The sequence below is a fragment of the Takifugu rubripes genome, chromosome 1, assembly GCF_901000725.2.
Source record: "Takifugu rubripes chromosome 1, fTakRub1.2, whole genome shotgun sequence".
NCBI lineage: Eukaryota > Metazoa > Chordata > Actinopteri > Tetraodontiformes > Tetraodontidae > Takifugu > Takifugu rubripes.
The window spans coordinates 3,985,505-4,007,097 of NC_042285.1; the positions used below are offsets into that span (position 1 = coordinate 3,985,505).

The 21,593-nt window shown below is 44.7% G+C and overlaps 1 protein-coding gene across 2 annotated transcripts in view; it reads left to right on the top strand.

The window, feature by feature from the left end:
* Positions 1 to 2,798: 2,798 nt before the first annotated feature.
* LOC101074618 (C-terminal-binding protein 2) overlaps positions 2,799 to 21,593 on the top strand; it is a 68,854-nt gene continuing 50,059 nt past the window's right edge. For both annotated transcript variants that reach the window (XM_011616598.2, XM_011616673.2), the window contains exon 1: positions 2,799 to 3,148. The gene's annotated coding sequence lies outside the window, so the exon portion shown is untranslated. The remainder of the gene's footprint in view (positions 3,149 to 21,593) is intronic.

The following is a 21,593-nucleotide window of genomic DNA, read 5'->3' on the forward strand; positions in this document are numbered from 1 at the left end:
CACCCCCTCTTTATCCTTACAATGTGAGGCCCTGCCACCTCATTAGCAACAAGAGAGCTCTGTGTGTGTCTGTGTGAGTGTGTGTGTGTGTGCGCGCGCGTGTGTGTGAGGGCCTCAGTGCTTATTGGGTTGCTGAGTGGATCATGTCAGTGTGGCACACTGACCTCGGCAATAATCTTAAAATAGTCCCTCATTGTTGAGGTCTGACAGCCAGGAGCAATCAGGTCGCTTTTTATTTAACAAAGAAACACGTATATGTTCGCGCTTTCATCCTACAGAATTTCCTTGAGTCACTAATTTTGAAAAAAATAAAAAAGTTAAAGGACCAAAGCAAAAAAAGAGCAGGTGGGAAGAGCACCAACTGTAGCGCAACGCGGCCCTGGTACGATGCAAACGACACTAATTCCAACCTATGTAAGAAACATGATGGGGGTGGGGTCCCTTTAATAATTCATCCAGAGATTGATAGATGTGTGTCTCCAGGGGCGACTGTGGATAACATATTGCCTGCCTCTTGGCGGAGACTCGGCTGTGGAGTCTGGTTGTGAAATTGTAAGCATTGAGACCAGGGTCAGAGTTCAACATGAAAGGATCAGAAACCAGTGATACAATGAATTTGGACCTCCAATGGCCTTCAAACACTTCAACGATCCCCTCCATGGATGCATCGGCCCACAAATGGGAACAACCTATGTGTTGTGGCTACTGTGTTTGCTAGATCTGGCCACTAGGTGGCGTTTTGTTTGAAATTCAAAAAAAGAATTTAACTTCTATTTTAAAAGTACTTCAAATCCAAATTAGACAGAAGAGGATTTACTTTCATAGTGACACCTAATTTTGCCAAGCTCTGAAAGCTGGCTCGCAATAAATCAATGGCCATGTGGAATCGGCCGCGTTTTATGTTGACACCGCCACGGATCCTGTCAGAACATTATTGATGCCTAGTTTTTTTGGATGTAAAATGTTAAGAGCATGTCGCACATCTTACCAGAGTTCTTGAAATTGTAGCCAATGAGAGCGCAGGATGGGACAGTGACACAGCATTGAATGCAGGTCACTATTCTGCACGTGTTCCATATTCTCTACAACAAGAACTCTTTCAGAGATAAACACAATATCGCCGGCTGTCGCCTCCGGATGTCAAGGTAGCCGCTCAGTTATTGGCTGCAGGTAGCTGTGTACACCTCAGCAGCAGGAGTAGCTTCTGACCCTTGGCTGTATTTTCTGTCTTTTCCATCTGTTGTTGTGACTGACTGTATTTTAGACTAAATGGTCCCGGCAAACAAATGTGTCACAAAAGGTCGTTCAAGCGTTGCAGCCCCCGCGCACAAAGGAGCAACACACAATCAGTTATGTTAGTGTTTCGAAAATCCCTAACGTCGATTTTCTTGCAGACAATATGCAATCTTTCTGATGCATCAATAAAATTGCGGCTGTGAGGCTGAAGAACCCGATTTGGCCACGCTCCCTTTCAGCGTCATTATTCCACCGAGGGGCTCTTCGCCGTGTGCTACGTCTCTCCGATCGTGCTGACAAAAGGTAGACAGTCGTTGATCACAGCTCAATACTGGAGTCGAAGAAGGTCAGGCCGAAAGCAGAAGTCGAAAAAGTAGAATGCAGATAATTGAGCCCCCCCGACCGGCACCTCCTAACATAATCTGCAGCCGTTCATTTGACCTCATAGCGCGACCGCGCCGGCAGACATTAAAGACAGAATGAGATGCAGATGCGCTCTGATGAGGTTTGTATCGACGGTCGTCCTTCGCACAACAATTTCCAAGAAAGGACAGTAGAAATCAATCATGTGATATCACCCATGACCCCGCGCCTTTTGAAAAGTACCGAGGGGGAATGGGATGCGGGGGGTGGGGGGTGGGGGTGGAGGTTGTCACATGCTTTGCCACATAGTTGTGTCGAATCAGTAACGCATGCATGGGTGAGCCCTCAGTGAGTAAGCCTACAGAAACCGCTGAATTACTTGCAGAATAACATCGATCTAATGGCATATTCGCCCTCATTATTGTACCATGACCGTGGGATTAAATGACACTTATTAAATCAGGATTAGCAGATTCTATGATAACTGCTTTGTGGATAATTTCTTATTTTCAGGTAACGTGTGCAGTGGAGTTTTCCGCGCATTTGTTTAAATAAAGGGTCATCAGGAATGCACAGGCCAAGTTTTTCACCAGACTTGGTACATATATTGGACAAATACCCTGCTTGTTAGGGATGAACTTTACACACACTTCCGTGTCGTTCGATGCTACTTGACATTCCAGAGCCCTTGTTTACAAATGTGGACCGTTGTCATCCCGGCATGATGGAGGCCGAACGCGCCGGGAAAAATGCCATGTTGCGCCGACACACCGGTGCGTAAATGTAAAAACGCTGGAGCACTTTAAAACGGGCGTTTTATTTTGCAAGAATCGGGGCTTCGTCTACTTCAAGCACTGCACCGGCTGCAGTTCTGCTTACATTAAGAACTTTAGTGGCATTCGGGGAAACTTCAACCACAGCGCGTGGATTTTTAGGGTCCTTAAAGGACTTTAAATATGCTCAGATCTTCACAGCTCCACCGACGAACACACAATCACATATTCCATCACCCTATAGATGAGATTTCTGATTTGGCTGCATCATGTTTGCTTATGAGAAACAGAAGGTGTGTAGTTGATGTGGAGGAGGAGGGGGAGGAGGAGGAAGAGGAGGAGGAGGAGGGAGGGGGCTTCTTCTTGGTTTATGTCATTGGCTTAAACGACCCAAGACCCCGCCTTGATGAAAGCAGGAGAGTTCGACAGTGTGTGTGGAGGGAGAGAAAGAGGGGGAAGAGAGGGAGAAAATAAAGCGGTGGAACAGTTAGACAGACAGCTACTCGGCGTTTACGCTCGGCTTTAATAAACTGAACGCGTTTCAAATCCTGCAGCCCGCTCGTTTCCAGCCTGTCAGCCCTCCTCTATCTGCTCGCTTCTCTCTCTCACCCCCTCTTTTCCCAGCGACCCGGAGGATTAACAAGGTGGAATCAGAATTACTCCCAAATCTTCATGAAACATTTCTCCCCGAAGAAGAAGCGGATGATGCTGCCGCCGCCAACGTGTGCCTGAAAGAAGTCGGCTCCACAACTTGCTTTTTCACATCGTTCAACCAGGTAAGACCGCGTTTATTTCATTTGTTAGATTCCCAACAGCGGTGCTGGGGGTTTTTCCCTCTTTCTTTTCGAATTCGGTCGTGTTTCTGATGGGAGTTGGGATACGACCGCCCGCCCGCCCTCGGAGCTTCCAGGTCCGCATACTGACCATGTGTGTCCACCTTACTGCGCCATGAAGATGGAGGGGGGGAGAGAGGGAACCGTCGCGGTGGGTTGCACACATCAGGGATGTTTTAGTCGCCTAAAAAACGCAGCAAACTGTCGAATGTGGACGGGAAAATAGCGAGCAGCCTCGCCGTTCACGTCCCGCAGGGGGTATCCGGGATTTTTGGACGCAGCGGGACTCCGCGGAGGAGTGTGTCGGTTAAAAGAAAATAGGAAGTGCTTTGCGGAGTTGTGTTGGTGTGTGTGTGCGTGTGGGAGAGAGTGCGTGTGTTCGTAAATCCTGCCGTGCTTCACACTTGAGTCGACTGAGTGGAGTTTTTGTCGGGAATAGTGAAAGACGTCATCGTCTGTAATCCTCACCGGTTCGCCCGTGCATCCTTCTTCTTCTTTTCTTCCTCTTCTCTTCTTCTTCTTCTTTAGTTGAACACAAGCTGCACATCTGCTGCCCCATCACCATGTCACCGGCCCATGTGGAACGCGGCGCACTTTGTAACACTCTTGTCCTTATAAACTTATTTCTTTTCACATTAAGAGTCCCCGCATTTTGATCCCGAATGCCGCTTTTGACTTGTAGAGTGGAGATAAGTGAAGTCGGTGAGTCCTTATTTCCCTGGATCATTGGAGATAACCTCTTCCATCAGTATCCCCTGGAGGACTGGATTGAACAGACCCCCCCCCTCCCCACTAGATATTTATCCTAATTGTTACCACGCTGTTCCTACAACTGACTACAGTTTGTGCTCAAAATCTATCACTAAAATGCAGCTTATGTTTACAGCCACTTGTACAAATGGGCTGCTAATTGTCTTGTGCTCACTTGTTAATTAGACACAAAAATATTCTTTTAGGCTAATTAATTTGCTGATTGCTCCGGAAATATGACAGCAAAACTGATATTGGGTTAATATAGCAGCTATCCTTATCTCTCATACTTTTCAGTTAATTACTCGTATAAGGATTTGACCATATCCATCTTTCCCAATACAAGAACTCCCAAATTGGTGTCTTTAAGCTAAAAGGGTTGTGACCTTGGAGAAGCTGCCCTTTGTTTACAACTGCTTGTATTAGATGAGGAAAGGGGGTGTGCGCCTTAAGTAATATAGGGCTGCTACAGATGTGTGCGGCCTGGACATCTGCTCTGTTGTTGGCTATTGTCAAGGAAGCTGTTAAGATGGTGGGCAGCGCTGCGCAACAGAGCTCTCTTGTCAGAAAGCTCCATTAAACTGCTCCGGTCACAAGTGCAGAAGGGATATGGTCATAACGTCGAGCAGTGTTCCTTTCCCCCCTCACATTCCAGGTATATTTGCAACCCTTGCTGCGCCACAGTGGAGTTCTTTTTCTTCCACGGGACAATCAATTCTTCTTTTACAGCCAACAGAGTTGCCATAGATAACTGCAGAAACTTGACTTTTTTCAGCTTATTTTTGCTCATGGAGGCAGTCTTAGGAAATCAGGATCGCTGAGAGGGGAAATTGAGTAGACTCGGTTAGTCGACCCCGTGAAGAGCGTGCCCTCTGCCACCCTCTCCTGTGTTGCCGAGCAGCGCCCTATCACTCAAGGCAATTGAACGTCTCAGAGGGGACCTCTGTGAGCCCCGTGCAATATTTATTACTATCCATCATCCCGAGAGTCTCGCTGTAAGGGTGAATAACAGAGGCTGCTAAGTTCTGTGTTAAAAAGTTCCCCTTGCCAGTGACCATTAGATGGGATTTATGGGAGCAGGCTCCCTGGAAGTGCTGTGGAAGCACGGCAGAGCATGTTTTAAGAGCTGCTGCGTACCCGCTGGGCTCCGGTGCCAAATGTGTCACGAGATGAAATGAAATTGTGGCCGAGGAAAGCGCTGCAGTCAACTTCTCTGTAACTTCTCTTTAAGTGTGTCTTCCTTAAAGGTTTTGTTTGGCGTCATTATTCATTTATGAAACTGTCAAAAGAGCAAAAGTGCCAAACACTTTTCTGTCAAATATTTCACTGCAAATTGGGGGCGATGAAGCTAGCAGGCAAAGCTAATTAAAGTGTGATCTAAGATCTATGACATAATTCAGACTTGATTACCACTATAATGCAAATCATCTTATTTATGCAGTCGGTGCTACAGCGCTGATAAATTGTACCAGAGTATCTCGAACACAAGAGAAGGGGGTTGCATGGAAATAAGTGTATCTGGGAGTCCTCGCTACTTTCTGGTATCGTTTGATCCACCAGAGATGAGACAGGCTCTCCGTCTTTCTTCTCTGTTTTGATATTGTTGATCAGGTTTGAAAACAGTTGGGATAAACCTGGAAGCAAAGGGAAGCTGTACGGATGGAGCATAGTTAGAACCCTTTGCTGTGCTCCTTCAATTTGAATATGAGTTTTTAATTGGTCTCTGAAGGCCAGGGGTTCTCTTTTCCTGCCGTCCGCGAAAGTGTCTGCATGATGCGACTGCACTGAGCTCGAGGAGCCCGAGAGCAACGGTGTTCATTTGAAGCCCAGCGAGCACGCTCATTATCTCCAACCAAAGACAAGATTGATTTAGCTGAAAGCCAGGGTAATCTTTGAGAGGCGGAGGGGGGAGAGAAAAAAATGCACGGAAAAAGAACTGAAAACTGATCAAGACGGCAATTCTTTGCCGCGGATCGCTTTTGGTCCAAGCGAATAACTTTAAACCATGGGAGCTGCAGCGGAAAGTACTCAATGTCTTCTACGCTCACAACAACTAAAGGCGCCATCACTCAAGTGGAGCTTCTCTCTCGTTCCTTCAGAACTCATCTAACCGTTAGAAGTGCTATATTGAAAAGATATCTCAAAGAAACATTTTACTTGTCATTCCCATTCCTCTGCTCTCCTGAGGCATCCGATGTTACAGAACGTTAGAAATTGCGCAATGCCCGCGTACGCCAGTTTGGCGTCGCCGTCAGATTTTTTCCGCTGTCATCACTTATTCCCTCATTCCTATAATTTCATTGACAGTGGCAGCGATTGTGTTTTCCAGTGCTTCACAGGGGTGAAAGATATTTTGTGCACTGAATGTCTTTTTCATGGTAACTGGGAAAGTGGAACCCTGCGCTAGCACTATTCTTTGCGCCGTACAAAAGGACGAGATCCAGCGATAAGGCTCGCATAACAGATCTACAGTATTCTGTAACACAAACAGATGTATTTTAGTCTGGCTGAACCTCATGTGGTTCTGAATTGGCCAGCAGATAGGAATTTCTCCACAGATATTGGATTGTGTGTAACAGTCTGCACTTTTATCTCACACTGCTCTACATTGGTATCAAGGGAGAGTGAGGCAGCCATGTAATAAAATGGAAATACATTGTCTTTCAGCCACGTAAAAGGTCATAGAACTCTTGTTCTTTGCTGATGTCGAAGAGGGTCCTGTTCACGTTGCGGAACAAGGTGGTCGGGCAAAGCTGTAGCGCAGCAATTAGTTATTAATTATTTTCTTACAACTTAATACTCTTTCATTTAATATATATTAATTGATGTGCTCCGGAATCCGCGCTCACATAATCCACTAAGGATTTCTCAAAGGCAAGCACAAAAGACTTTTATTATCTTAAAGAGGAAGTGGTCTTTGGGGAGGTAAAGTGCCCCTGCGCACTTCTGTCGTGCATTATGGAACGGGCGTAAGTGAAATGAAATTACAACGTATCATCGGCACGCTGAAGGATCGCAGTGAATAATCGCCCTGCCAGAGCTCTTGTTGTAACCTCACCTGTTCTTTTGGATTAAGGCGGGGGTTTTCAAAGTCCTTCTTTAAATAGTAAAAGGCGGTTTGAAGGTTAAACTCACGCAAGGCCAAATGTTTGGGGAGGCAGGATTAATTTCATGTCCTATAATGTGATTTGCAATAACTCCACCTCTTCTGCCCTTGGTTTCTTTGGAGATGTGCTCGCCTAATGAGAGGCGAGGGTGGGTTTTGGTGGTGGTGGTGGGGGGGGGGGGGGGTTCTACTGTCTGCATAAACCGTGGGTTCATTTGGCTACTAAATGGAATTATACGCGATGATGCATGCTTACAAATTCATCAGCAGTTGCAAAACCCTCAGATGTAAATGCGGTGCACGCATTCTTAAGGCGTTCCCTCGTACATGCAATCGTGTAAAAACGGTTGCAAGCGGGCAGTGCACGTCCAGTTAATTCACTGTACACCAGTTGCGGGGGGGTTGTTTCAGTACACAGAAGAGGTTCGTGAAGCAACCGCCCTTCTGTATCTGCATACCTTCCCCTTTAATGTGTGCATTATCAGATGAATTTGAAGAAGCAGAAGGAAACATCACAGCATATTTGCCTTCTGATTAAATCAGAGATGGAGGGTGTCATTGGTAGTCAGTGAGTGGGTGGGCTGCAGGCTTTTCTTGAGGGTGATATAACTGTTAGCGCTTTCTCCCCACTGCGCCTTCTGTCATTCTCCTTTTGCAAATCTCGCTGCTGCCACACGATTGCGGACATATAACATACTTTTGAATACTCCTTGAAGTTTTAGGAATTGAATCATTTGTAATGTGAAATGTATTTTTTTTTTTTTTTGCACAATACAGATAACTCACCTTTAATTAAATGATTAATTGGAGCGTTACAAAGTAGCCTCTGTACTGCTTAAGCCATATTTGCTCGGCAAATTTTAAGCTTTGGAATGTTTTATTCAGGAGTTTGCCAAATATTTGTGTTTCTGGATTTAGTCACCTCAGTGTCTGTTGAATGGTTTTTTGCAAAAGATTTCAAGGTGCTAGCAACAGTTTTCAGCTCACTCGGAGAATAACCGGATGCAAGTTTGGGAGTCGACATTTTTGCAGGAAATCTGACCAGTCGCCACTTAACAGGAATGGTTAAAGATCGATATTGTCGTCTTCCTGCGTTGTTTGAACAGAAATACCCCCCTCCTTATAATGTTCGACTGCTAGTATAAAATTCCTAAGTGCTGTGCCTTGGGATTAATTTCTGCATGTTTCTGATAGAAAAGTGGTTACTGGAGCTGACAGACAAAGCTAAAATGTAACATGTGACTGAGCTCCTCTAGCAAAAGCTGGTTTTGTTTCCTGCCCTTAATATCATGTCTTGTGACTTAGTCTCTATCAGCGTAATTTCCCCGTAGTACCTAATTTGATACGAGCAATTCGCTCTATGTACAGCTCCTCTTATAATCTGTAGACCACATGTGCTTCGAGCCACGTGACATCCATGTATTTTCACCTGACAATGTAGAAAATTCACAGCATCCTCCACCCTCCCCATCCCCAGATCCCACCCACCACTGTGGTGAGTGGAACTAAAGAAAGACAAAATGGTGGGTGATGTTCTGTGGGGAAAGGGGGGGTTAAAATTAATGACAAAAGAGTAAATTGTCCGCCCCAAATGTCAGACTATATGTGTGATTCGCTTGATTTAGCGTTGCCTTATTTATTTCCAAGTGCTTCTTTTCACTACTGCACATGGAAGCGAGTGAAATGGAAACTAGAGAGGAGACACCTTGACAGGTCATCGCTCATCAAAAGTTCAACTCTTTATTTCCTTTTACTGCGATGCTGGTGCTCAAACCACTCATCGGTTAGCCTTGAATAGTGCTACATTGTGAGAATGTTACATAAGTAAACGTGTAGATTTCTTACTTGGCCATTACTGATGGTGATTTATTGTGCTCACCTTAAAGGTGTTTGGATAATTCTGTATTAATAGACTGAAATTCGTTTGGAGAGGCCTTGGAGTTGCACTCCTGATCTTGCCTTTTGTTTTGTACCTGTCCCACGCAGCCTCATGACTTCAGTTCATTCTTTCCCCGAGTGTCGGGTAAGTGAGAGGAAACAAAAAATTTTCATCTTTTATCTTTACCTTGCTTCTTGCTGTCCCTCTTCAAATATCTATTCTATTTCCCGCTTAACCCCAGTCAAGGTCTCCTCGCTTATGTAATGTCTCTAAACATTTGTGCAATATTGCGGGAAGTCAGGCATGCCAAAACTGTGCAAAATGTCCCTCTGTGCACCCCGTAGAGGTGGGACAGATGGCAACCCTCGTTCCCGGTCTTGTAAACTGCCTGTGACAGGAGAGATGCCACATACGCAGCTGAACTCGGGCAATGCTAACTAGGGCTTTACAGACAGTGGTGGACACAGTTCCGTGCACACCCATTCCCAAGGTGCTTAGTGTCAGGACAATATAGCATCCTGCTTTAACCACATTGCCTTTGGATTTTAATTAAAAGAGTGTTAATTGATTGTAGTTAATGAAAAGGCAAATTTTTTTTTTTTCCTGTAAATGCTCATGTTGCCCCTGTTATCCCGCTTGTAGCTCCCAGATAACAGAAAATATCAGATTGCTGCTTTGGGTCCATCCATCACAGCGTTAAAGGTGACCTAGAGTTGCTAATTCAGCTTTTAATCACCAACACAGCAGAGTGTCAGGCACTTTCGCTTTGCCCCCCTCCATGTAACAACTCTCAGGGCAGAGTCCATTACTGAGTAAACAGACAGTGAAACGTGGAAGAAATGAATGAAGATGCCCAGCACACAACCCCCAGAGGTGAGATCAAATGGCAGGCCGGGTGATGATGAGGGATGTTTATGGTCTGGCACTCTATTAAGAGGAGGTCCTTCCCTGCTGGCGCGTAATGAACATCTACCTTGTGAAACGGTCGTTCCAAAGCCTTTTTTCCCCCTCTACTTACACTGAATTACCAACCGCTTTCATCAAAAAGTCTCCTAATTACTCTCAGTGGCGAGTCAGGCAAGTGCCCGTGATCGAAAGGACGGGTTTTATGGTAACTCGTCAAGGTGACTGGATTATGGCAATATTATCTGGGCTGATTTGAATAAATATTCCAGTGCCATATTTTCTTCTTTGTATGTTAATAGAAGTCAGCAATGTCCTCAGAGGATGATATTTTTGGCCGGAACTCTTGGTTCCCCCCCCCCCCCTCCCCCTGTGTATATGGCAACGCCTCCTCCAGATGTCCCCCCCCCCCACTGCGGGAGGCTGTGAAACACATGCAAAAGGCTTATTGCCTGTTACATGCACACACACTACACACGTACACACAAAGATCTCTGGGCGGGGGCACTTCAGCTGACCTGTTATGAAACAAGCCAGGAGCAATGATAGCAGAAACAAGACGGCCGAGCAGTTGCATGGTGTTTCTCTCAAGAGTTAAACACTGCTGTCAAAAGCAGCTGTGTGTGTGTGTGTGTGTGTGTATTGTTGGGAGAAAGGGGGCAAAACATCTCAGAAAGGAGAATGTGTTCGGAAATCACAGACAATGTACCATCTGCACACGGCAGGGTGTATGAGTGACACTGGACCACTGCTGTGAGGAACTATTGCATTGTTATTAAATGGCTGTTGCCTCACTGGCAGCCATATTAAAGCCTCAGATCCTCAGCCTGATGCAAGGCGGCAAGGAAGAGGGAAGGGAAAAAAGAGAGAAAGAACTAAGCCCGAACCAGTCTGGCCTTCTGGACATGGTGTCACGACATGCAGCTGCGATGGCACAGATTAAAAGTTGGCAGTACAAACGTCTTTAAAATAAAGAAGCGGAAAAAAGGATTTTTTTTCCCCTCTCTCCGCTCCCTTATTTTTCTCTCACCTCTCTATCTCCCTCTCCCCATCCACCACCTCAATTGGCTCAACATCTTACACAAGGTGCAGCGAGAGGACAGCTTTTTTTTCCCGACTTGAACTCTGTCTTAAGAAATGCAAATTTAACAGCTGAATTCACGCCAGGTCCTGTTTTGGGGGCATGAATTTTCATTTCACATTAAACTTTTCTGTGCGCGCACAAAAAAAAAACCCCCGACCTGGAACCTACGAGCAGTTCATGTGCAGAATTAATTAAATCTTCCATTCGCTCTGAAGCAAGATTTTCTTTTCATGGGTGCAGAGTCTGGATCCAGTCTCGCTGCAGTGACGTGTTGACTATTTGATGCTCCGTGCCCTTTGTGCACACTGTACTAGTGGCAGGCAATGCATGAAATGCTGCTGAAGTGTAAGAGTTGATTAGCTCCTCGCTCCCCCTCATCTCATTCCCTCACACTCAGGGCAGTAAAGCGACTCTTGAGATTGCGTGCACCGCTTACAGTTTCTTGTTAACTTTCTTCATGCCATACGTTATTAAAATGATGTGGGATTTGAATGCCGAGTCGCTGAATTGATGACTTTTTCTAGAGACTGGCGGTTTTTTGACTATTTTTCACCTGGAACATTTCAAATGTGTTCATCAGGCTTGCAACAACTCAGATAAAAATGGTAATCGGGTGCCTTCCAGGACTCGGATCCGCGTATCCGTTAAGATTTTTAAATAACTTGACTGGCGCCAGTGAAGCCGCTAACCATGGATGCCAGCGCTAGTCAGGATTTGACAGTGGCGAGTGAACTGCGTTCGGAGGAAAGTGAAATGCCCCCATGGTGTTATTTGATGGGGTGAGTGAAAAGTAAATATTATGTTTAATGTAATGAGGTGTGTACTGTGTCACTGAGGTGGGGCTTCCTGCTGAGTCTGCCTCACAGCATTAGAATCCACAATCAGATGCGCAGCACTCCAAAAAATGTGCGTTAAAGCCTCCTTAATTTTTGTGCTTGCTTGATTGTAATCGCGTCACATAATTGAATCATTGCCACCGTAACTGGATTAACAAAGAACCTTTTACGTCTCCCACACAAAAATAATTTGTCCTTATTTATTTTTGAATGAAGTCGCAGCTGCTACACCCATTTTTTTTAAATTTTTTTTTCACTGTAGTGATTTTATTCTTTGGGAATGTGGTGCTCCAGTTTGCCTCTTCACACTGTAGTTATGATGCACCGATTGCAACATGTTGCGATACCGGCATCAGATATTGAGCAATATTTTATGAATTTGCAGGACTCAGTGATGTGGGGTTGGGGGTTGGGGGTGGGGTGGCGGTAAAAGTGCCAGAAATATGCCTGTTTCCTGGCACAAGTTTCCAGGAGAATTTTTTTCCCCCACCTCCCGCTTGACAGAACCTGACATTTGGAAAGGTCTGTGAGGAGGATTTGTTTGTGACAGCCTCAAATTAGAGTGGCACAGAGAGAACAGGGAGGGATTGAGACAGAAAGTGGCTCCTGTTTATTTAAATGTCACTTCTACAAGGTGAATCTTTAAGCTTCTTTTTTCCCACCCCTAAGCGTTGCATGGAAATTTCTCACAATATGGAAACATATATCCTGCTATATTTTATTCTCTTTTTCCCCTCTCTTGTGGAGTTGTGGACGACAATCACAAACTATCCGATTTAGTAGTGAAGGTAGTGACTGAAGGACGCTGTTGCTATACGTACGCATTATTAAACATTAATTTCCTAAATTCTGTCCAAAGTTTGAGCAAGGGAATGGTAGACGGAGGTACACAAGCAAGGAAATGTAAAAAATCCTTGTACCGTAAAGCTAGTCATTTGTTCTAAACGCTGCGGCTCTTTTATAGGAAGAAATGATTGAAAATACATGGCGTGTCCCTCGGCCAATTTGTCAGCCAGCCTCTTCATAACGAGCCACCAACAAAACCTAGGAAGGTGTCAAGCCCTCCATCTCTCTCGCTTGACAAATAGCTGATGACACCATCGGATTCAGTCTTCACATGTCACACCAGCTGCTGAACAAAATGACGAGCGCCTCTGTGCCGGAATTCTTTTTCGTTTCGGCTTCATACACGTTATATTTATCATCTCGCCGCTGCTCGTGCGCATCAATAAATAATGTGATTTAAGTGGCAGCTGTGCTTGACAAGTGTTTTCCTAAAAGGAATGTGCACTTTCGCTTCCCCCACTCCTGCTATCACCAATCTGACTCGAGCTGCTTCAGAGTCCACAGCGAGGACTGACGGCTATACGACCGCCATCCTCGGCCTGATTGACTTCCCGCAGTGCTGAAAACAGATGTTGAACTCTGCCACAGCAAACAGTGTCTATTTTAAAAGAGGCCTGTATCCATAATTAAACTAAAGCATAAGAGATGACGCTAATTAATGTTGACATTATATAATCCATTAGACTGAATTATGGATGCGCTATTGACGAGCTTGTGTGGAGTTTGCTTCCATAAACATATAGGAAGAGCGGAGAAGCGAGTCTGTATTTACACATGTTCTAATGAGTAGGCTCTAAAGAAAGAAGTGGTGACTTGGAGAAGCGGTACAGTAACATCGTCATGGGCTGTTGCGTCTTCTTGTAAGACGAATGCCCGTGTTGCCAAGTAGCTGTTATCTAGTGACACTAGTATGCAAAACTATTTAGTTACCTTCAAATGATTGGACTAATGGTGGCAGTCTGTTTTCTAATGGCAAACTAAATTATTTATCAGCTTAATTAAGTGTAAAGTGAACAATATTATTTCTTGGGAAGAAGAAGAGAGCGGCGTTGGCACCAGCTTCGTCGCGAATCATTACCAGACTATAACAGTTAGCCAACTAGATGAGCCAATGAAACCCTTGTGAAGAGGATTTATTGAATATCAAGTCAACACCTTATTTAAATGATGCGTTTAAGTATGTTTATAAAATATCTAAAAAAAATTAAACAGTTTTGGCAGAGGTGCGTGCAATATGTGTTTTGTAACTGTATTATATCCCGCAATAATATTGTAATTTACATGCATTTGTAAAAAAGAGGCAACATCAATTGTTCAAATGTGGTACCCAAAACAAGGTTGCACATTTTAGTAAAATAAATGAATTGGGGTTGTTGGGAATGACCGAGTCAGCCGTGCTTGGTCATTGTCAAATTTCTGATGATGGAGTCGCTTAATTGCAAGCGATTATTATTATTATTTCCTGCATGGGTCTAATTAAAATGTTAAATTCAGATCTCTTGTCTCCAACACCAGTCAGATTTCTCGTTTGGCTAAAGAAACGGCACTAAAATCCCACATTCTTTTGGTGTGTCGCTCTGTGTTTGTACCGCTTCCCCGGAGAATAGGAGTTAATTGCAAAAACAAGTTTTAATTGGGCTCGTGTTTCGAAAATGTCACCTTCGTGCTTTAGTTTCACGTAGAAGAATCATTTTCTCCTCTACTGATATATACATTGTGTCATGTAGATAAATGACTAAACGCCATTTTTGGCCTTGATGCCGCTTCGTGTGGAAAGCTAATGTGATGGGCATATTTAGCTGTAATGAACGACACCTACTATCCTCCGGCCCATAGTGTTTGTTTTTAGCCGGCTGCAGACGAGTCTACATTAGTTATGGTTCATTTGAAGTTCAGTGTGTTTTCTTAGATAAACAAACCAGTCAGCTTCCAGTTGAGAGCACCTATCTGCTTATCGCTGATGGAAAATTGTCTTCTTTCTGTTGTTGCCTTTTTCAGTGTTATCTCAAGGTGACTTGGTAGATGTGGTCGCCTACTTCGTGAACTGCATGTCTCGTGAAAGGGCGAAAGGCGAAAGGCATTTAAATGGATTCACTTTGTGCAAGAAGTGAAAATCCTCAAATATTTTGGATTAAAAAAGTTAAAAGGACCTGGTGGAAAAGTGTCTTTCTTGTTTAAGCACAGCCTGGGAGCACAGCGTATTAGAAGAGTCAGGCGGTCAAAGATGAGACCTTTAAGGTTTAGTCAATTTGTTCCTTCTATTCAGGTGTAAATTCAAAATTTGAAACTGCCTGTTGATATTTTTAGGGAATATTTGAAGAAATAACTTATTCTAGAATATTCCCTTCCAGTAAAAACAGCTACAGCTGTCTATCCATCTGTCTGTCCTCTGTTAATCATCCCATTGTTCCTAATCGAGGTCATGGGAATCTATCCCATAACCACCGACAGCCACTGTCATAGTCATTTCTTCTCTGGCAGTTGCTAGAGTAACTGTATCTAAAATATGTTCAAGTATTAGCTCAGGTGTTGGTTTTGGGGCTTCATCCTCTCATCCCTCTGGTCTCTGTGCCATCACAGTGGTATCCACAGGGGATGGCCCTGGAATATATCTCCTGGAATATATCGACGTGGCCAGACGTGAATCCACGACCATTTGACAACTGCGGCAGTTTTTGCCGAGTGAGCAGTTTTTGTAACAGATATGGATGCAGAAGAATTCAGACATTGATGCTGTTTGTAAAGAAATTCACTATTTTTGGATGAACACCTTATTCTGACTTCCTTAGACCACTCCACTAGAGCACAATTTGTATTTGTATCCTGTATGTTGGTCTTGTGTTTTAAGGCAGAGTTGTCAAAGAGCCTTTTTCCTTTTTAGCCATTGCTAAACAGCTACTTGAAGCTGGTTTATGTGTCCAAAAGAGGTTTATGTATAGTGACGTTTCCTCCCTGCTCTCTCAGCTGCCAACAGCTCTGCATGCTTTGGTCTTTAAAGTGGGCCTCTGGGCCTTGGGCCACCAGCTCTCCGCTGTTCTCCTCTGTTGGCAGCATGGGCCCTGCTGTGAAATGTGATCAGTCAGCGCCCTTAGGGCCTGAACTGGGCGCTCTCAGAGAGCACGCGGTCCAGTCCCCTGTTGTACCGCCCAGGAGTTGATCTACCAGGATTGGTTGGAGCAATCGGCATATGATACCTCATTGTGTGAGCACTGTCACGTATCACAGGCTTGTTTACCCAGTTCTTGCACAAGCTTCCATTGTAACGTGTAAATTTGTTGTTAGCTAGCAAGTTGCCTGGACTCTGCATGTGTCTCTGTTTTATGTTTTTCACCTGCCTTTTGAACAAAATGATTTCACATTTACATGGATCTGTCAATTAATAAAGCTTGAAGAAAGCTGGTTGAAACAGTATGAGTCTTTGAAACAAACCATAGCACTTGATGATGCAACACATGTCAACAGCCATAGGCGACAGGAAGGTGTAATTAATTTTCAAAATCTTCCATGAAAGATGGAAGGTTTCAGACCTTGCTTATACACTGATGTCATGACCTGTGGAAATATTCAGGCTAACAACCAGGTAAAATCTAGGTTTCTACCTTGCCTGCTTTGCACAAATTGGACTTGGCTTCTGTAATTAACCTATGGGGGACCAAAGTGGACGCCCCATGAAAGGCTTCATTAGCCTATGCCTGCAGAGTTGCTCATTGTCCTCTGAATGCTCATTTACTGAGCAACACACTGACCTGCAGGACAAAAAAAATACCCCACTGCAGTAGTTCCGACCAAATTTATGTTCATTAATATTGACATGCAGCTCACAGTAAAGGCTGTACAGAAAATCTTAAATGCATATAATGTGTTAGAGTGCAAAGCAACAGTAGAATGTCAGTGTCGCTGCAGTATTTGTTCTCTCTATCCATTTACACGTATCGCCGACCCTATGGTTGTGGAATGACCTGCCAACTGGCTCCACTGACCCACTCAGCTCTAGCTTTGATTCCTCTGTGTAATTAATGTATGTGCATGTATAATGTATGTCTATTCTCTCCTCTAGCTTTTCTTCCCCCCTTCTCCTCCTTCTTTACCCAGCTGTCCATCAGCCGGAGGGTCCCCCCATATCGGCCTGGGCCTGCTCCAGGTTCCTTCCTGTTAAAAGGGAGTATTTCCTTGCCACTGTTCCTTGTTGGGGTCAGGCCCTGGTTTTCTGTAAAGCGCCCTGAGACGATTTTGATTGTATAAATAAAGATGATTTGCAGAGCATAACGTTATTGCACTTCTCATGCTCCTCCTCCTCACCCTGCCAAAATTAAGTTGTCTTGTTTAGTCAGCTTGGTGTTTGATCTGTGTTTTTCTCAGCATCAGCATGCAGTGAAGTGACCCGGAGGACTCTGAAGGTGGTGTGTACGTATTAGAGACGGACAGACAGCCAATGCCCCCCCAGCCAGTTGAACAAGTCTTGATGATTGACATCTCTGGGGTGCAGGAGAACAGCTTGGCCCACTTCTGTTTGTCTGGGTGGACTCATCTGGGCTATTTGGTTTCTGTGTCTAGTTTGAACCTCTGTGAGGTCTACTTCTTCTCAGACCTCTTCTCAACTGTCAGAACAGAACGGTCACAACTTGTGAAGATGTACACCCCAGGTGAATCAGGCAGAAGGCCTTGGATAACAGCCAACACCTAATCAGATGGGACCACCCAGTTCAGATCGGTGCTCAGGCAGTTCATATCCACACCAGTGCATGTGCACATCTAGGTCAGAGAGTGATGCTGGGGGGAAAAGGGGAAGCCTTTACCACTTGATGGGAGCTCTGTTTTCCCTGGTTGCAGGGGATCTAAGACCTGTGCTGCACAACACTTTCTCCCCCTCATCTATCCCCAAAACTCTTCTGTGAAAGGTAGTACATTAAATGTGACATTCTGAGGTCACTGTTAAATCTTTTTTTGACCTCTTTTCTTTGGCTGCCTCCTCACTTACCTCCAAAATAGCACCCCGGGAGATGCTTAAGGTTGTTGCCAAGGATGTGGCTGAAAACATTATTTGTTTTGAGCAACTAGTTGCCATTCCTAGTTTCCACTTCCTGTCCAAAACAGATCCTGTGTGTGCATTTTATATATGTGCAGTCAGAGTAACGCTACGTCATAGCCGTTCCTAAGGTCCAAAGTCTAATCATCCTAAAACTGGCAGAGCCGGGCGGCCAAATAGTTTACACTTTGCTGATAAGGATAATCAGCACCAGATAACTCTCTCTGTATGCTGCAAGAAGGATAGTGTGTCTGCCATGACAAGATCAACCCTAATAATTCCCACCAGAGTGTTCATTACTCTAATTTCTGCCTCCATAAGAATTTTTAGTAATCGATAGTCTATTTAGGCAGCTTGCAAGCAAGGAGAAACGTTAAACTGGATTTATGGCTTTATATCAGCTCCTTGCAGAGCTGTACACCCCAGCACACAAACGTAGGAGCATCTGTACTCCAGAGCTGCCGTTTCTTTGCAACACTGCATTCATCCCCGTAAAAACATGACCTAGTTTTTAATCAATTAAATTGATTTATGTGTAGCGAATCTTACGAGGTTTTGCATTCACTTTGTTTGCTCTCTACCAACTCTTCAGGTAAATCGATCACACATCGCAATGTGACGAACGTTAAATAACTCGTAGGTCAAAGCGTGAACAGTTGTTCTTGCGCAAGGGAGAAGACTTTGGCTGCAATGATCAAAACTGGGGTGTCACAGACAAACAGGGTTATCTTGATGCTGTTAGCGGGCAGTTCCACACATCACTGGGTAACTAGGAGCCATTGTCGGAGGGATAGAGGCTGCGGGCATGTAATCACCCTGCTCCATGTCCGTGTGTATGTGGTCGCGCGTCACCACCGTTGATGTACTTCTCTATACCGTGGCCAAAAATGTCAGTCCAGGCTGCTGTGAGCTCATTATGCCATTAGCCGCCTCAGGCCCCAGTCGATTTGTTGGGCATGGAGTGTGACGAAGTCCCTTCACAGGGTCACTCCTCCTGCTAGAGGCTGGTCAGCTGATAGGTGAGTGAGTGAGATGCAAAAGGGCGAGAGAATGTAGTCTGGCCAGGGAATTATTTTTACACCCATCGTGAGGTTTCCTTTTTAGAATGCATCTGTTTTTATAATTTATGTGTTTCACCTCCTCTGACCCCCAATAAATGTATACCAGACATAGCCACGGTGTTACAAAATGTCAAATCCTGACTAATGATGCATTCAATTGTCACGTTATAGTACGCAGATGGTCACCGATTGATAATGTTCAGGCGGCACTTCTGGTATCTTTGTTCAGGAATCCTTCTGAAGCAAGTATTGCAGCCGATCTATATTCTCAAGGCCTCCTTCTTGCCCATCTATTGCCAGAGGAGGATGGCAAGCTTATTTTCTCTGCATATTAAAAAAATGCCTAGAGTGGGGCTGGGAGGGCCTCAGGAGGGTGAGGAAAGCATAGAGAAAAGAGAAAAAGTGGTACGACAGACGCTGGGGGGAAGATGGGTGGGGGCCTTTATTCCCTTCAAATAAATGATTAACCAAATACATCCCCCATTACTGTCCATTTTGAAAGACCAACTTTGATTGCGGGTGCCCTTTGAAATGATCTGAGGAAGGAAGGTCATCTGGGGAGGGGGCAAGGGGTGTGTCAGAAAGGCAGGAAACACTACACCTCCTATCCAGTAGGGGAGAAATCCCCAGGTACGCATGCAATAAGTGGGAGAAGTGGTTGGCTGAAAAACAAAAAGGGGGGGGGGGGATTAGTCCCAGAACTTAACTGAGGTGCTGGTGGCTGTTGTTTGATGGCCAGGTGAGCTGTTGTGGATACACCTGGGAAATATTAGCTTCCCTTTAACCTCCAAAAATCAGTGAGGTGGCAAATGTGTCCTCCGTTCTTCAACTGCAAACTGGGCTCCTCTTACTGCGGGAGGGGGGGGGGGGGTAAAGCTCTGCATATTTTACTGCCGTGATTGGTGGCCCCTGGTAAGAGGGCGTAAGTTGGGTTCTGCTTCGCCATTTGGTTTTCTTCTACAAATATTCCCTAGTGGCATTAGATATATGGCATGGTGCATTTGGTTAGCTTATTTTGATCTGTGTGTTCTAAAACAGTAAATTCTGTCACATTGGGGATGTGAAAATGAGAAACTTTTGTAATTTCAAATACACTGTAGTTTCAACTCCATAATATTTCTGCCATGGGCTACTTTTAGCTGGAGTATTAGCTCGCTAGTTCCAGTTCTGCATAGAAATGTGGGGATAGCATCAGTGTATAAGTGAGATGTTTTAAACTATGCTTCAAAATGACGCACAGGGAGACTTGGCTAACATTTGGGGATCAACTTTTCCAAAATATTTTTGCTTTAACGGCTCAACTTATCTTTTGGGCTCCCTAGAGGAAGACAGAACAAGAGTTCGGAGCTTTCCCCCCGTAATATCAAATCACTTTTCTGCTATGATTTTAGATTGTCTAATTATAAATGGGAAATTGCCAGTAGCCATATCCAGTGCATTACTGGTTTTTAAAAACAGATCATTACCATTTTAAATTTCTCTATTTAGAAATATATTTCTTTTTTTTTTGGAAAAGCTTCCGTAAAGAGGAACATCTAAAGCTGCTATTGCCAGTGATACTTTGTTTACTTTGTAAGACAGGAACCTTGGGTACTTCACCAAAGTCACCCGATACTCGGTGTTTTTGCAGCGTGTCGGTTATTCTGTCGGAGAATTGGATTAGCACTTGTGTTCCCATGAGGCCATTGGATCCTCACTTTCATTAAAGTTGTTTGGAGAGTCTCTCAGCATCGGTGCCTCATAAAACAAACTGCTGTGATGAAAATAACTTTAAACTACACCACCAAACGCCGCTCCTCTGTTTCATTAGTACACACGCAGAGGAAGACGCCTGCGTACACAACAAAATACTCCGTGTTTGTTGAGGTTCTAATGAGTCCCAGTAGCAGCGGTTTGATTTTTCTCCCCCCTCCTTCCTAATTTGACATGCTTCACTTGGGCCGGGTCCCCCTCGCTCCGCGGGCCTCAAATCCTCAATGCAGAGGCCTAATGAATCTTCTCTGTGCACACAAACAAAGGACAAAAAACAAGGAGGAAACACTCGCTTCCTTGAGTTTTTAATTGTCCCAGACCCGTCAGTCAATCACCGCCGCTTGCTCCACTCTTTTTTTTTTCTTCTTTTTTCTCTCCCACTGACAAAAGAGTTATTAGCCGCCCTGGGGAACGGATCGCTCCTTATATTTCTGGGTATTACTGATGTGTGTTGGGTTACATCTTTAACTGGCAGCGTTTCCTTTCACTTCGCTCAGGCTGTGTGAGAACATTTGTACGTATACTTAGGAGGGTGACATAAAGAACAATGAGTCGGGCCTCCTCGGGCTGCCCATGTCGAGTTTCAGCAGTAATTGAATCAGGGCTTCTGCTGCCCACGGAGGAGGGAGTGTATTGTCTGTTATGGTTTATAGGGTAATAAAGTCCTGCCACACCAACACCTGCCAGCTGTGCTCGGCTTTGACCAAATCAGGCTATTTAATCCCCCCTACTGTGCACCTGCAGCCCACCCTTTACGATGATCATCACGCCGCTCGATCACTGGCAGGAAGGTGATTTGGGTCTCGTAAACATTACGATTGGGTTTGTTAAAAATGTGTTTTTATGTTAAGCTTTTATTAATATAGTCTTCTGTATTACATGGACCCCCTTTCTCTTATCTGATCGTACTTGCCGCAGCCGCTGGCCAGCTCCTGTTTTTGCAAAGTGCTTTTCCTCTTCTCCGCGCAGCAGCTCGCTCTTTTTTTTCTCTGGTCTCCCTTGAAAAGGACAGCTGAGTGGGTGAGGAGTAGGTAGACAAATGGAAGCAACGGCGATCGAATCTGTGGACTGAATTGTGTTTGTCGCCGTCCGTCTTTCGCCGATTGCGTTAGAACTCAAAGCAGTCCGCTTTGAGTTCCAGTCGC